The sequence below is a fragment of the Lissotriton helveticus genome, chromosome 7 (genome assembly GCF_964261635.1).
Source record: "Lissotriton helveticus chromosome 7, aLisHel1.1, whole genome shotgun sequence".
Classification (NCBI taxonomy): domain Eukaryota; kingdom Metazoa; phylum Chordata; class Amphibia; order Caudata; family Salamandridae; genus Lissotriton; species Lissotriton helveticus.
The window spans coordinates 1,354,972,508-1,354,985,502 of NC_136068.1; the positions used below are offsets into that span (position 1 = coordinate 1,354,972,508).

At 47.6% G+C, this 12,995-nt stretch overlaps 1 protein-coding gene across 6 annotated transcripts in view; it reads right to left on the minus strand.

Annotated features, from left to right (window-relative positions):
• Window positions 1-12,995, minus strand: part of MYH10 (myosin heavy chain 10) — a 1,407,286-nt gene that overhangs the window by 504,648 nt on the left and 889,643 nt on the right. The gene's annotated exons all lie outside the window — the stretch shown is intronic.

Sequence of the window (12,995 nt, forward strand, 5' to 3'; positions counted from 1 at the left end):
AAGAGCGAGCGACCTCATGGCCATGAGGATGTCATCAATCTCCCCCGGCGTCGCGTTCTGCCTAGGGACCGGCGGGTATGGAGCAGGCCGCGACACCTGCGGCGGCGGTGTCGCCCGAACCCCCAGCCGCATCGCGCGACCGTCGGGGGGAGACAGAAGAGCGATGGTGCCTCTTCGACTTCTTGTGCCTCTTACCTTAGGACTTCGAGCCCGAAGACCGATGACGACTCACGGAACTGTGGTGACTCTGGCCCCGCGACCGGTCCCTCGAACTCCCTTCGGACCGGGACTTCGAGCGGCGCGGGGCGGACTGCCGAAGCTCGAGTCGCTTACGGGACCGCTCCCGTCTAGCTTTAGACGTCAGAGCAGGACTTGTCGTCGTGGTCCGGGCTTTGACAGTGGAGGCACTGGCGATGGGGGTCGGTAACTGACATCAGTCAGTTGCAGTCGGCGCAGGGCTTGAACCCGGGCATCCCTACCGGCACCGTCGGAGTCGAGAGACTTCGGAAGTAGATCAAAAAGGATTGTAAAAAGTTAGTCAAAAATTGTCTAGGGTACCACTTTTTCTGTATCTGCGCTTGCTGGCGCGGAAAAAAGAAGAACTGACGTCAGCGCGCGGAGGCGGCGTCTAAGTACTCCGACGACGTCATCATGGCACCCACGACGCCGACCTCGGAGCCGCGGACGACGCCTACCGACACGCATGGGTACTGCTACGCAAAAATTTCCGGATCCAGTCTGACGCCTGGGGATATTCTAAGGTAAGGAATCTATCACTAACGCGTCTCTTTCAGATATGGAAATCAGAAATCACCTTGGGAAGGAACTTAGGGTGAGTACGCATCACAACCGTAGCAGCATGAAATACAGTATAAGGTTCTGGGCAACACAATGCCTGAATTTCACTCACCCTGCGGGCCGATGGAATGGCCACAAGGAAGGCCGCCTCCCATGACAAGTGCTGCAGAGAAGCCTTATGGATAGGTTCAAAAGGCTCCTTCATCAACCTGGACAGCACCACATTCAGCTCCCATGATGGCGAAGGACGCCGAACAGGAGGAAACACTTTCTTCAATCCTTCCAAAAAATCTTTAATAACAGGGATCTGGAAGAAGGATGTCTGTGAAGGGCATTTCCTATACGCAGTTAATGCTGCGAGGTGAACCTTAATAGAATGAAAATTAAGGCCAGACTGAGCCAAATGCAAAAGGTATGGAATAATGACATCTTCCTTGCAGGTTGTCGGATCATAGTTCTTGGTGGTGCACCAGATGCAGAACCTCTTCCACTTGTAGGCATAGGAAGTCCTAGTGGAAGGTCTCTTAGCCTCCTTAAGTATAGTCATGCAATCGTCAGGAAGATTCAGGTGTCCATATTGCACTATCTCAGGAGCCATGCCGCCAAACTCAACGATGAGAGGTTGGGATGCACCATCTGCCCCCGAACTTCATGAGAAGGTCCGGCCGACACGGCAGCTGCATGTGGGGTAGGAGAGACCGGTGAAGCAGGTCCGTGAACCACCACTGTCGGGGCCACTCCGGAGCAATGAGGATCATCCGTGCTCTGGACTGAGACAGCTTGATGAGTACCGCCGGAATCAGGGGAATGGGCGGAAAAGCGTACAGAAAGCTGTTTGACCAGCTGATCCATAGCGCGTTCCCCAGAGTCCCCGGTTGGTAATACCTGGAGGCGAAGTCTCAGCATTTTCTGTTTTCGGCGATGGTGAACAGATCTACGTCCGGAGTGCCCCACCTGTCGAAGATGTTCCCTAGCACTTTGTCGTTTAGAACCCACTCGTGGTTTTCTCGCACCAGCCTGCTGAGTGCGTTCGTCTGAGCATTCTGCACACCTGGCAGATGGGTAGCCGTTTCCGTCAGACCTCTGGCTAGCAGCCAGAGCCAGATCGCCTGCGCTTCTTGTGACAGTGTGTGCGATCTCGAGCCCCCCTGCTTGTTGATGTAATACATTGTGGTCGTATTGTCCATCTGTACAAGCAAGGAGTTGGTCTGAAAGTACGGATGAAAGGCCTTCAGTGCCAAGTGAACAGCTCTGAGTTCCAGGAAATTGATGTGATACGTGGATTCCACCGGGGACCACGTTCCCTGGATCTGTAGATGGCCTGAATGCGCTCCCCAGTCGTGGATAGAAGCATCCATGACGATAGTCTGAATGGGAATGTCCTTGTGGAATGGAACCCCTTTGAGGAGGTTCTCTGCTGAGCACCACCATCTCAGGGACTGTTGAACGTGAAGGGACAGCCGGATCCTGTCGTCCCAGCTCCCTCGCTTCTGGTTCCACTGATCCTCCAGACATTCCTGCAGCGGCCTCATGTGGAGGCGTGCGTGTGGCGTGAGGAAGATGCAAGAGGCCATCGACCCCAGTAGAGAAGACACCGTCCTCACTGTCGTAGATGGAACAGCTATGAGAGCCTGAGCTTTCCGAAGGATCGATAAGCGGTGCTCCTCCGAAGGAGACACGCTTGCTGAAAGAGTATTGATGGAGGCTCCCAAGTACTGTAGGCACTGGACAGGAGTCGGAACAGACTTGGACATGTTTATGTGCAACCCCAGCTGGTTCAACAGAACGGACGTCCTGTTGAAGTGCAATTGCGCTTCCTGGAAGGTGGAGGCTTTGATCAACCAGTCGTCCGGGTACGGGTTGACAAACACCTTGTTCTTTCTCAGGTGAGCTGCCACCACTTGGAAGTACGCATCTTGCAGATCTATTGCGCAAAGCCAGTCTCCTCTTTGCAGCTGAGGATAAAGCTGGTGCAGAGACAGCATGCAAAACTTCTCCCTGCGAATCCATTTGTTTGCTTGTCGCAAATCCAGAATGGGTCTGAACTCGTTCTTGTCCTTCTTGCGCACCTGTAAGAACCGAGAGTAATTACCCTTTCCTCTCTGAGACAAAGGGACGTCTTCTATTGCCCTTTTTCTTAACAGGGTATCGGCCTCCGTTTGGAGCTCGCGCAGCTGAACTGCGAGCAAAAAAGTTGGAATCGCTGGAAGTGGGCTGACGAAACGTAGACTGTATCCATTGCAAACAATATTCAGCACCCACTTGTCCTGAGTAATTTTTCTCCACTCTGCCAAGTAATTCTGTATGCTTCCCCCTACTGGAGCGGATAACGGAAGAGAGGGCATTAACACCTCTGGGCTTAGACCCGGCCGGGCCCTTGTTCGCCGAGGAGGACTGCTGTCCGCCTCTGCCCCTCTGGCGCTTCTGGAATGGCAGCCGCTGGTACTGCTGCTTGTGCAAGGTTTCAAATATAACCGATGTAGAAGCTGTGGGTACCGTCAAAGTGATCCCCAACTTCGCTGCCCCTCTCAATAGCACCTACTGAAATGTTACGATGTCATCCACCGGTGACACCCTCGTATGGGGGGAATCGACAAGGTAGGAGAATATCTCCGGCTACTTGAAGAGTCCGTATGACGGGACCATGACCTATACCTTCGGTGACGATGACGGGACCGTGTCGAAGGCCGACGGTCACTCCGTGATCTAGGTCTCCCTCTGGACCGTGATCTAGACCTCCTAGGCCTCGGGCGATCCACTGGCCTCACAGGAGGCGGGAGCTGCGGAGGCAGAACCGGAGTCCTAGGCTGTGGAGGCCTAGTAGGCGGTGACGGAAGGTGCGCCGGAGATGGAGGAGACAGCTGTGGAGGTGGAGGAGGAGGAGGAGGAGGAGGAGGCAGAAAAGTTGGAGGAGGAGACAAGGGAGGTAGCGGAGGAGGCTTCCTCGGAGGCAATGTTGGAGGCAATGATGGAGGCGTAGGCGTCCTGGGCCTAGAAGGCGAATAGGTCCTAGAAAATTTGGATTCCGAAGACCTGACCACTCTCCTCTTCTTCTGCGCAGGTCTTGACGAGGATGCTCTGGAGGCAGACCTCTTGTCAGCCGAGCGCCGGCGCCACCGCGACCGGGGGCTCGTAGATGCAGAAGATAGGCAGACTACTGAGGCAGAGGATACCATCCTGGCCCTTGAACGCCTCCTCGACGTCGACTTTTCCTTCCTTGACCTCGACCTCTTCGCCTTTCTGCTTCTCGACGTCGGTCATCTAGACGTCGATGAGCTCCTCGACGTCGACTCTCTTCTCCTCGACGTCGACTTGTCTTTCCTTGACGTCGAGTCGACCTAGACGGCAAACGGCGGTGTCGCCTCGACGGCGTGCGCCGGTGCCTCCTGGACTCATCTCAACGTCGATGTGTCGGCGCCGGTGAAGTCCTCGACGTCGACCTCATCCGAGTTCTCGACGTCCTTCCCCACGACGTCGAACGTCGACGACGCTTCGACCCAGAGCCCTGGGTCGAAGGGGAACAGATCGTGATCAGGTCTCTCGACGCCGAAGCCATCGATGTCGACCGGGACCGGTGCCTTTTCTGGGCCTTTTCTTGACTGGGGAGCCCCCCAGAGGCCGAAGCACTGGCAGAGGATGATGACTGAGTCCCTCCATGCACACACCCACCTGGTTCCTGATGTTTCCTCTGCTCCAGGCCTTGGAGACAAATCATCTCCCTGTCACGCAGGGTCCTCCTGGAGAAAGATTGACAAATCTCACAGGCTTCAGGGACAAGGGAGGAAGGGAGACAGAGTATGCATACTCTGTCTGGGGGATTTAGCCTTCTTCCTAGCACACTCAGGGCACTTGTTGAATAAAGCTGGCATATTCGACAGAAAGAGTGGGCAAAACTGGCTAAAAAACACAGCAAAAGGAAGAGGAAGACCCCAGACCTCGAGTGAAACACTCAAAACACTTGAAAAGTGTCAAAAATTTAAGAAATACCCAAAAAGGGAGAGATCAATGCTCCAGGGTCCTGCTAGCAGGAGCCGGGTGGGAGGGAGAACCTGTTTCTCCAATGCCTCAGCACACATTTCCAGGAGGCGAGGGATCAGTAGATCCTTGTAGGCTTTGGAAAATTTCCCGGTGAACCCATTAAGCCCGGGTGCAGTAGATGAGTTCAGGGAAGTAATGGCTTCATCTATGCTTTCTGCCGTTATGGGTACAGCTAGAAAGTCATGCATAAACTTTTCAAGGTATACTAATGCAACCTCAGATATGTAGACCTCCTGGTCAGTGCGGTCCTGTCCCAGTCTTGTGTAGTATAGAATTTTAAAGTAAGAGAGAAACTCCTGGATTTCCAAAGGGTCTGTGGCATGCTGTCCAGTCGATGATTGAAGTTCGGTAATATAAGCTTTCGTGTAGGGAGGTCTTTTTTGCTAAAATCCTACCAGGGCGGTCACCTTCTCCATACTTTGGCGGTGTGGTATTTCCCCATGTACAGGATTTCCTTCTCTGCAGTTTCCCCATATTCCAGGAGTAGAGCCGTCTTCTTCGCACTATGACTCAGCTCAGCCGATACCCTTTGTTCAGTGTCTAGGGCACCAATCTCCCTTTCCAACCGTGCAAGCGTGCCACGTATATCGCGCAGTACTCCAGAGCTTTTGGACATGCATACCCCCCGCATGTAAGCCTTGAATCCCTGCCACAACATGGCCTCCGTGTCCACAGACCCAGTGTTTATTTCAAAATAATCATCAATCGCTTCATGGATTTCTTGTCCAAATACCTTGTCATCTAGGGCACGGCTTGGGAACCTCCACGGTCTATCAAAACCTTCGGGGCGTGGGATTTTCAGGGACATCAGTACCGGAGAATGATCCGAATATGTTCTGGGTAGCGTTTGCAGTTTATGAAACCAGTGGGAGATTTCCAGCGAGGCTAACCAATAGTCGAGTCTGGGCCACATCTCATGTAGACTAGTGTAATGAGTGTATGTAGTGTGACTTGGATCTCGAGAAGAGAGAAATGCTCAACTAAGGATTTTAAAGCATTACGTGCTCGAGGTTTGGGGTCAGGGGCAATAGAAGTACTATCGGAGGGCAGGTGTAGGGTAATGTTGAAATCCCTCCCCACGAGAAGGGGCACCGGTCCCAGCTGCAGCAATCTAGAGAGTAACATATAGTAGAAATCGGGGGACTCAGTGTTGGGGCCATATATAAATACCAACGCCACTTTGCGGTTCAATACTGTGCCCACTACTATTACGTATCTGCCTTCATCGTCATAGATTACCGAATGACACTTAAAGGGCAGCCGTTAATGTATGAGGAAGGCCGTACCCCTAGCATAATTACTGTAGTTTGCAAAAAATCGCTGGTAGGGAGGTGTGTCTCCTGAAGGAAGGCCACATCACCCCGTGTCTAAGTAGATAATGGACAACCTGGAGTCTTTTCCATATATTATTTAAGCGCCTAATATTCCATGTAGCCAGTGTGACGCTCGACGGGCCGCCATTGTAACCTAACTGTGTCATCCCATGGAGGTAGTCTGAGGAATAAAGTTTAAGTAAGAGTCGCACCCGCGTGCCATTGTAACAAACAAATGTAACTTTGTTTCAGTGCATAGCAATGAGAACAAAACCCCTCCCGCCCCCCCTCCCCCCCCCACCCAGCCTTCCCACCCATCTGGAGAGGCAATACGAACATTACCAAATTAGTTAATAGTACCAATAGCGTTCCAAAAAATAGTGAATCTCAAACAAATGTGGTACAGTCTATCGTCACCAATACTATCTCAAGGTGTACACCAAAGTGGGGGGGGGGGGTGATCGCTATCAGACGACCCAGCAACCTTAACACTAATTATGTGCAATATGGGAAATCCCAGCATTCACAACAATTTATTCAGTGAGCGGCATAGTAAAAGGAATCAAGTGAACATCAGTCAGCCATGACCAGAATTGGAGAATAAATCCCCACTGACAGCTGAATCACTGTGCGGGGATGAAGTGGTGTCTGTCTCTGTAGGACGTTTATGATTACGTTTATAATTGCCACAAAACTCCTGTACTTCTGTGGGGTTTTCAAAGATTCGGGCGCGTCCGTTTATCCCCACCCGCAGCCTGGCAGGATATAGCATACCGTACTTCAACCCAAGGTTCCAGAGCGCTGCTTTTAGCCCAAGATATTTCCTCCTCGCATCTTGAACCAGAGCAGTGAAATCCGGGTATAGAGACAATTTGGAGCCCTGCCAGGAGAGTTTGCCCTGTTCGCGTGCCAGTCGCAGTGCTGTATCCCTGTCTTTGAAGTTCTTTATTCGCACAATTATGGGTCTAGGCGGGCATCCCGGGTTGGGGCGGGGGCCAAGTGACCTAGGGGCGCGTTCCACCACAAAGCCAGGAGTGAAGGCCTCCTTTCCAAACAGGTCGGTTAGTATCGTCTCTACCAGATTGTTCATGCGCCCAGTTGCGGTGGATTCAGGCACACCCATGAGGCGGATGTTGTTACGACGTCTTCGTGCTTCCAATCCTCATTCTTCGACGCAACCTCCTTTAGGACCCAATCCATGCGATCGAACCTTTTCACTGAATGCGCCATTCCATCCTCCAGGTCGGACGTGCAGGACTCAATCACATCAAGACGTCAATCGTGTACCTGGATCTTTGTGCCCAGGTCTGCTATATCTTCGTCCAAGGAGTCAAAAAGGACATCCAGCGCTCATCTCCAGCAGTAATGGATTCAGATGGGCAGCGTCGTCTGTCGAGGTAGATGTGGATTGCCCACCTTCGGCAATGTCGCTAGGCAGATCAAGGGTAGGTTCCGCAATTTACTTGAGGGGAAGTACGCGTTGGTTAGGGTCTCTGCGGCCCATGCCGCGACTGCGCAGGAAGATGCGATGGAGGAGGCGAGATTATGGCCTGGGAGTGGGGCTGCTGGTGTGCCGCTGCAGAAGGAGCCGTGCAATACAAGTAGTGTGTAGGCCCACCTGGTCGCAGTTTCAAGTGCGTGGAAGACACAGCTCGGGCAATGATCGTGATAAACTGGACTCCAGGAGAGCATGTGATATACCCCACAGTCTATGCAGCATAGGGGAGAGAGCGCTCACTGAGTTGATGCCAAGATGGTTGCAGGAGGGGCACAATGCAGACAAATGCCGGGATATGCCTGAGCGGGCACCGTGGTGGCTAGAGTGACAGTTGTTGAAGTGGCCGGTTATTCCAGTGGGAGGCAAGCCGCAGAAAGCACTGCAGATTGCAGGTGAGGCAGCGTGGGGGGGGGGATTGGGTGGAGTGGAGGGGGCAGCACCACATGCATTCAGGCGCCGGAGCTCAGTATAATTATCGCCCTCGGGAGTGCCGCAGATTTACAACAGTGAGGGCCGGTGTCAGGGCCCAATGCAGTAGTGTTAGCGAGGCCGCCACTGCATGGCAGCTTACACTCGCGGTTCCCGGGGCTCAATACACGCGCCGCGCGGGAGGTCAAACGGACCCCCTGTACGGCATGACGCACGCTCTGCTGCCAGGAGAGCTCCGCCTTCCCCGAGATGCACGCAGCACTTACAGCGCCTCCCTCTTGGTGATCCTGGGCTCTCTCCTTACTCTGCCGCGGGCTCTGCTCTCTCCGCAGTCAGCGCCGCCGCCATTTTGTTTTAGACGTTCCGACCAGGAGCGGGGCAAGTCTCGACCCTATCTTCATTGCCGGGCTGCATTTCACGCTGCAGCAGTTATAGTTGTGGGCACACGATGTTCAGCCATGTATCACAGGGTTTTGTGCCGCATCTGAGGGCGGGAAACGGTCACTTGGTTGCTGAGGCCGGGAGAGCTTCAGCTCCGTGCGGCCATCCCGTTCACGGCGTAGCCACGCCCCACGGTGAGGAATTATTCTTGATTTATCTATTGGATCATGTAGCATTAGGTTTTACCATAAATGTTTTTATGGTAAAAAAACTAAACAAACAGACTTAACCAAATCTTACAGAAATTGCAATCTCCCACTGCTACTGATGTAAAAAACATAAGTCTATATTTGCAGGAAAAAACCTTCCATTGCAAACAACCACAATTGACTTAATCACGGAAACAATATCCAGTCTGAGACCAAGATACACCGTAAGACTCGGGAGGGTTTTCGGTAAATTGGAGGGCCAGAAGACTCAGTGGCAAGCCACTTGATTTACAGAATCAGGCAAGGAAAAGCAATATTCTTGATTTGGTAGGCCCAAAGATAAAAGGAAAACAAGCAGCACTAAAAGCGATCGCTATTGTAAAAAAGAGGTTCTATGAGTTTTATCTGGGATGTAATTTACGTTTTCTAGTTCTTTAGACGCCAACAACAGGGAGAGCACGCTGTCGCCTCTGTTTCCGAAAATACGGATTAATGGTCTGACTCGCTATATGAATACCATAGAGCGGCCACAACGAAACGAAAGAACTAGAAAACGTAAATTACATCCCAGATAAAACTCATCGAACCTCTGGGGACCAAGAGGAAATTTCGGGATCTTCATATGAATAAGAATCCCCAATTACATTGAATACATGAATAAGAAAGCCAGCTGCCTGATATGCGAATTTAATTTACGGCATTCTCTCTGAGAACCCACAAAGAAATTAAGAGACGAGCAGAATAAGAATAGGAATTCTGCGCTAGCAACTAAGGTGTTTACCTGTGATTTATTTATCTTCAACTTGAGAGAGATATGAATTTGTCTTGATAAAGATGGAAAAAATGTTTTAATGACCCATGGAAACGCGTCAACGCCACACGATTATGCACAATCTACTTACTTAGCACTGGGAGAATATTAACAACAATGGAATTTATCTAACAGTGCAAGTATATCGGTGCAGTAGTAGATGTGTCAACTGTCAAAGACTGAATATAGCAGTCTGATTGTAGAACTCTCTCGATTGTGTTTTTAAAGAACTTACTGTTGATAATTCACTATTTCAGTGTTGTTTTTATTATTGCTTAGACTGATAGGCCTATGTATTATAATGAAATATTTTTGTCATGTGTAATAAATAACCTTGTACAATTTTACTTTTTGTGGGAGTCCTTACGATATATATGGCACAATCCATTGGTGTGTAAGGAGAGTATATTGGTTGAGGTGAATGTGAGTGAGACTTGTTGATGTATGGTATCCAATGCGGTTAAGAATACATCTACCCTACGGGATTTTTGTTATTTCACTGTTTAAGTGCCCTAGTCCCACGGGTCAAGTAAGGGGCCCCTCTTATCTTCTAAAACAATCATCAGTCACAGACATTTCCAATTGTTCCTCTGTTTGAGACGAGCTACTGACATTGCACTCCAGGTAGCATCTTGAAAAAACTGTAGAACTCAGCAATCGTCAAAGTACTATAAAAACTAGAGACTAGAAAGCTTTTTTTATGTCTACACAGAAGAACCTCTCCTATGACCCCTACGCAGTCATGAGCATTTGGAAAGAACTGTAGATGTTAGCACGCGGAGGAGAAAAAACAAATGTAGCTGACTCCCACAAATCATTATAGTTTAACAAGAAGCTTCTCAGCAAAGTTGAATATTATAAGAAAATTACCTAATACTAAAATGGAAAATGTATTTGATAGACATACAACATTTAGGTTTTTGTAACCGACGACCAAACCAACATACTGTCTGCAGTTGTGAAGAGGGCTAGCTGTACAACTACTTTTGGTGCAACTGTTACCCATTTCAAATACCTTTTGCCTCACTGCTTCTGTTGTCTACTTGGTGGACTTAAGAACGTATTTGTTTACACGCTCTTGACACCTGAAGGTAGGAAAACTATGAACCTTTGAGTGTGACTCATGCATTAGCGGATGGAATATAAAAGTATGAAACCATGGGCATTGTACTTCTAACAGAGTGCACTGCTTATTACAGGTTCATTGAAAAATAGCACACTTAAGAAACAGTATCTGGGGGATGGCACTCCAAGACAGTGCATTATTGAAAAGGTTTATGGAATTTGGGCAAAATCCTTGCATTATCGCTGTTCTCTTCTCTGAGAATAATTCATATAGCAATGTCTTTTTCCTCTGACAATATTTTATATACAATGCAGGTAGGGTGGATAAGAAACAGAATAATTGAGTAGGCCAATCTGATTCAGATCGGCTGATTTGACTTTTGTATAAAAACATAAGGTAGCCACCCTCACACTTGATAAAGTTATAGTTTACAGTTTCAGCAAGCAGTTAAAGAAAAAATACTGTTATAGAGTAGAACAAACATAAAAAAACATTAAAAAGTTGATTCAAAAGTCAACACCTAATATCATTTACTTAACCTCATTTGCTATTGTTACACTATTTAGCTGCACTTTAACCAGTTTGGAATTTCTTTAAAATCTGTTCACAGAACAACATAATAGAGGAAACAATAATCTACTACTTTAGACAACGTACTTCTGATTCTTACAAATCTGCAAGTAAGCTCACTTGCAGATGTAGAAAGACTTTATATTTAATTAAGGGAGCTATTTATGTTAATGATTATGTACACTGCTACATGCATAGTATTAGAGGATTTGGGATTAGCAGTATTATCTACACGTATTAGAGGAGTTTGGATTAGCAGTATTAGAGGATTTTGAAAAGTGCCTAGTGAAAACCGAATAGTTTATAAACTGCTGAAGCAGATATAAGAGCAGATAAACTTTGGACTACCATGGATCAACTTTGTTTAGAACATTAGGTGATGCTCTCCAAAGGGAACATTCTAAACTGAATTTTATCGCATCAGACTGGCATAGAGTGAGTCCAAATATAAAACAGAGCAGACTTAAAGTGGTTACTTAACTATAAACACAGATGTGAACATACAACAGGAAACGAGGAAATATAAAATATAATAGAATGTATGTAACTTAACTCAACAAAATAAAGGATTATATAAAACAAAATCCATTTAGCACCCAGTTGGAAGAACTATACGGATATGGGTCTATTTCAATATAATAATATTAATAGGACATTTCTAGAGTTACATGTACCAGAAAAATAGATGAATGGAAATCACAGAATAAACTGTATGAATGGTAAGGGTAATTTGATAACCACCATAAAAACAAAAATTAGAAACAAGAGCATGCTAGCTAAAATGAGCATCCTAGTAGCTTAAAGCAAGAGCTGAGAACCCTAAGCTATCAATAGATGAAAGTAAACATAATAGTATTTTTCTTTTAACTAGCCCTCCACTAGAGAGCAGTTTAAAACTTTAAAAAAAGATGGCTAATCCCAACACCTATTCACAAACTTAAAACACAAATAATTTCAAAACATACACAGTCACCTTGCAAAAAGAGTAAATTAATCTGAACCAATGATATCCACAGCTAAGTCAAACCCTAGAGATACTCTTAAGACTTAATTTCAGATATTTCACAGTTCAAGAAACCTTTGGCAGGATCCAGAAGCTAAATCACACATCCTTTGCTGGAGAGCCATGACCAATTACCCTAATAAAAGAGTGTGCCACTAAGCTAGCAGCACTTTAACAAGTGTATAAACCTGAACCTCTAATCATAACATGTTTCAGAAGACCTCAAAATAAACTCGGACAATCTGTTTGCAGCTTGTAATGTTGTAGAATAACATGTACATTCTTTGAGATCTATAGTTCAGTTTTATGCATATGATATGACTCTTGACTCGCTGTGGCAAATGGCATGTTGAGGAAGCATTAAAGCTGGTGTGATACAATACTTTATTTGATGGAAAAAGGTCCTAAAAGTATTAACAAATAGAGGTTAAACACTGAGAGGAAGTCGCTGAAATAGACAGAAGCTGTTTCCAATTCATGCCAATGGGTGGAAAAAGGGATGACGCAGCAAGGGTACAGTTATGTGTGAAGATGATCCTGTTTTACATATGACATACAGCTGCATACACAGTACAAATGTGCAAAGATCTCTACTTTAAAAGGCTAGAGATGTAATTTTTGCTTTCCCAAAAGGGATACCCAAACGCTGAGAATGGGAAAGAACCATGTCTTAAGTTAACATTTTTGCTGACACAGAAAAAGGCCCAAAGGGAGAAAACCACACGGTAATACAGGTACCTTCACTGCTGAGTTTCACTCTAGCCTCTCTAACAAAATAGTGTTCCCATACAAAGATATTCAGTGTATTCACGAACTAACCCTATCTCACCCTGAAATTTCAGAAGTAGAAATACTTACTAAGCTCAAAGTCGAAGGGTT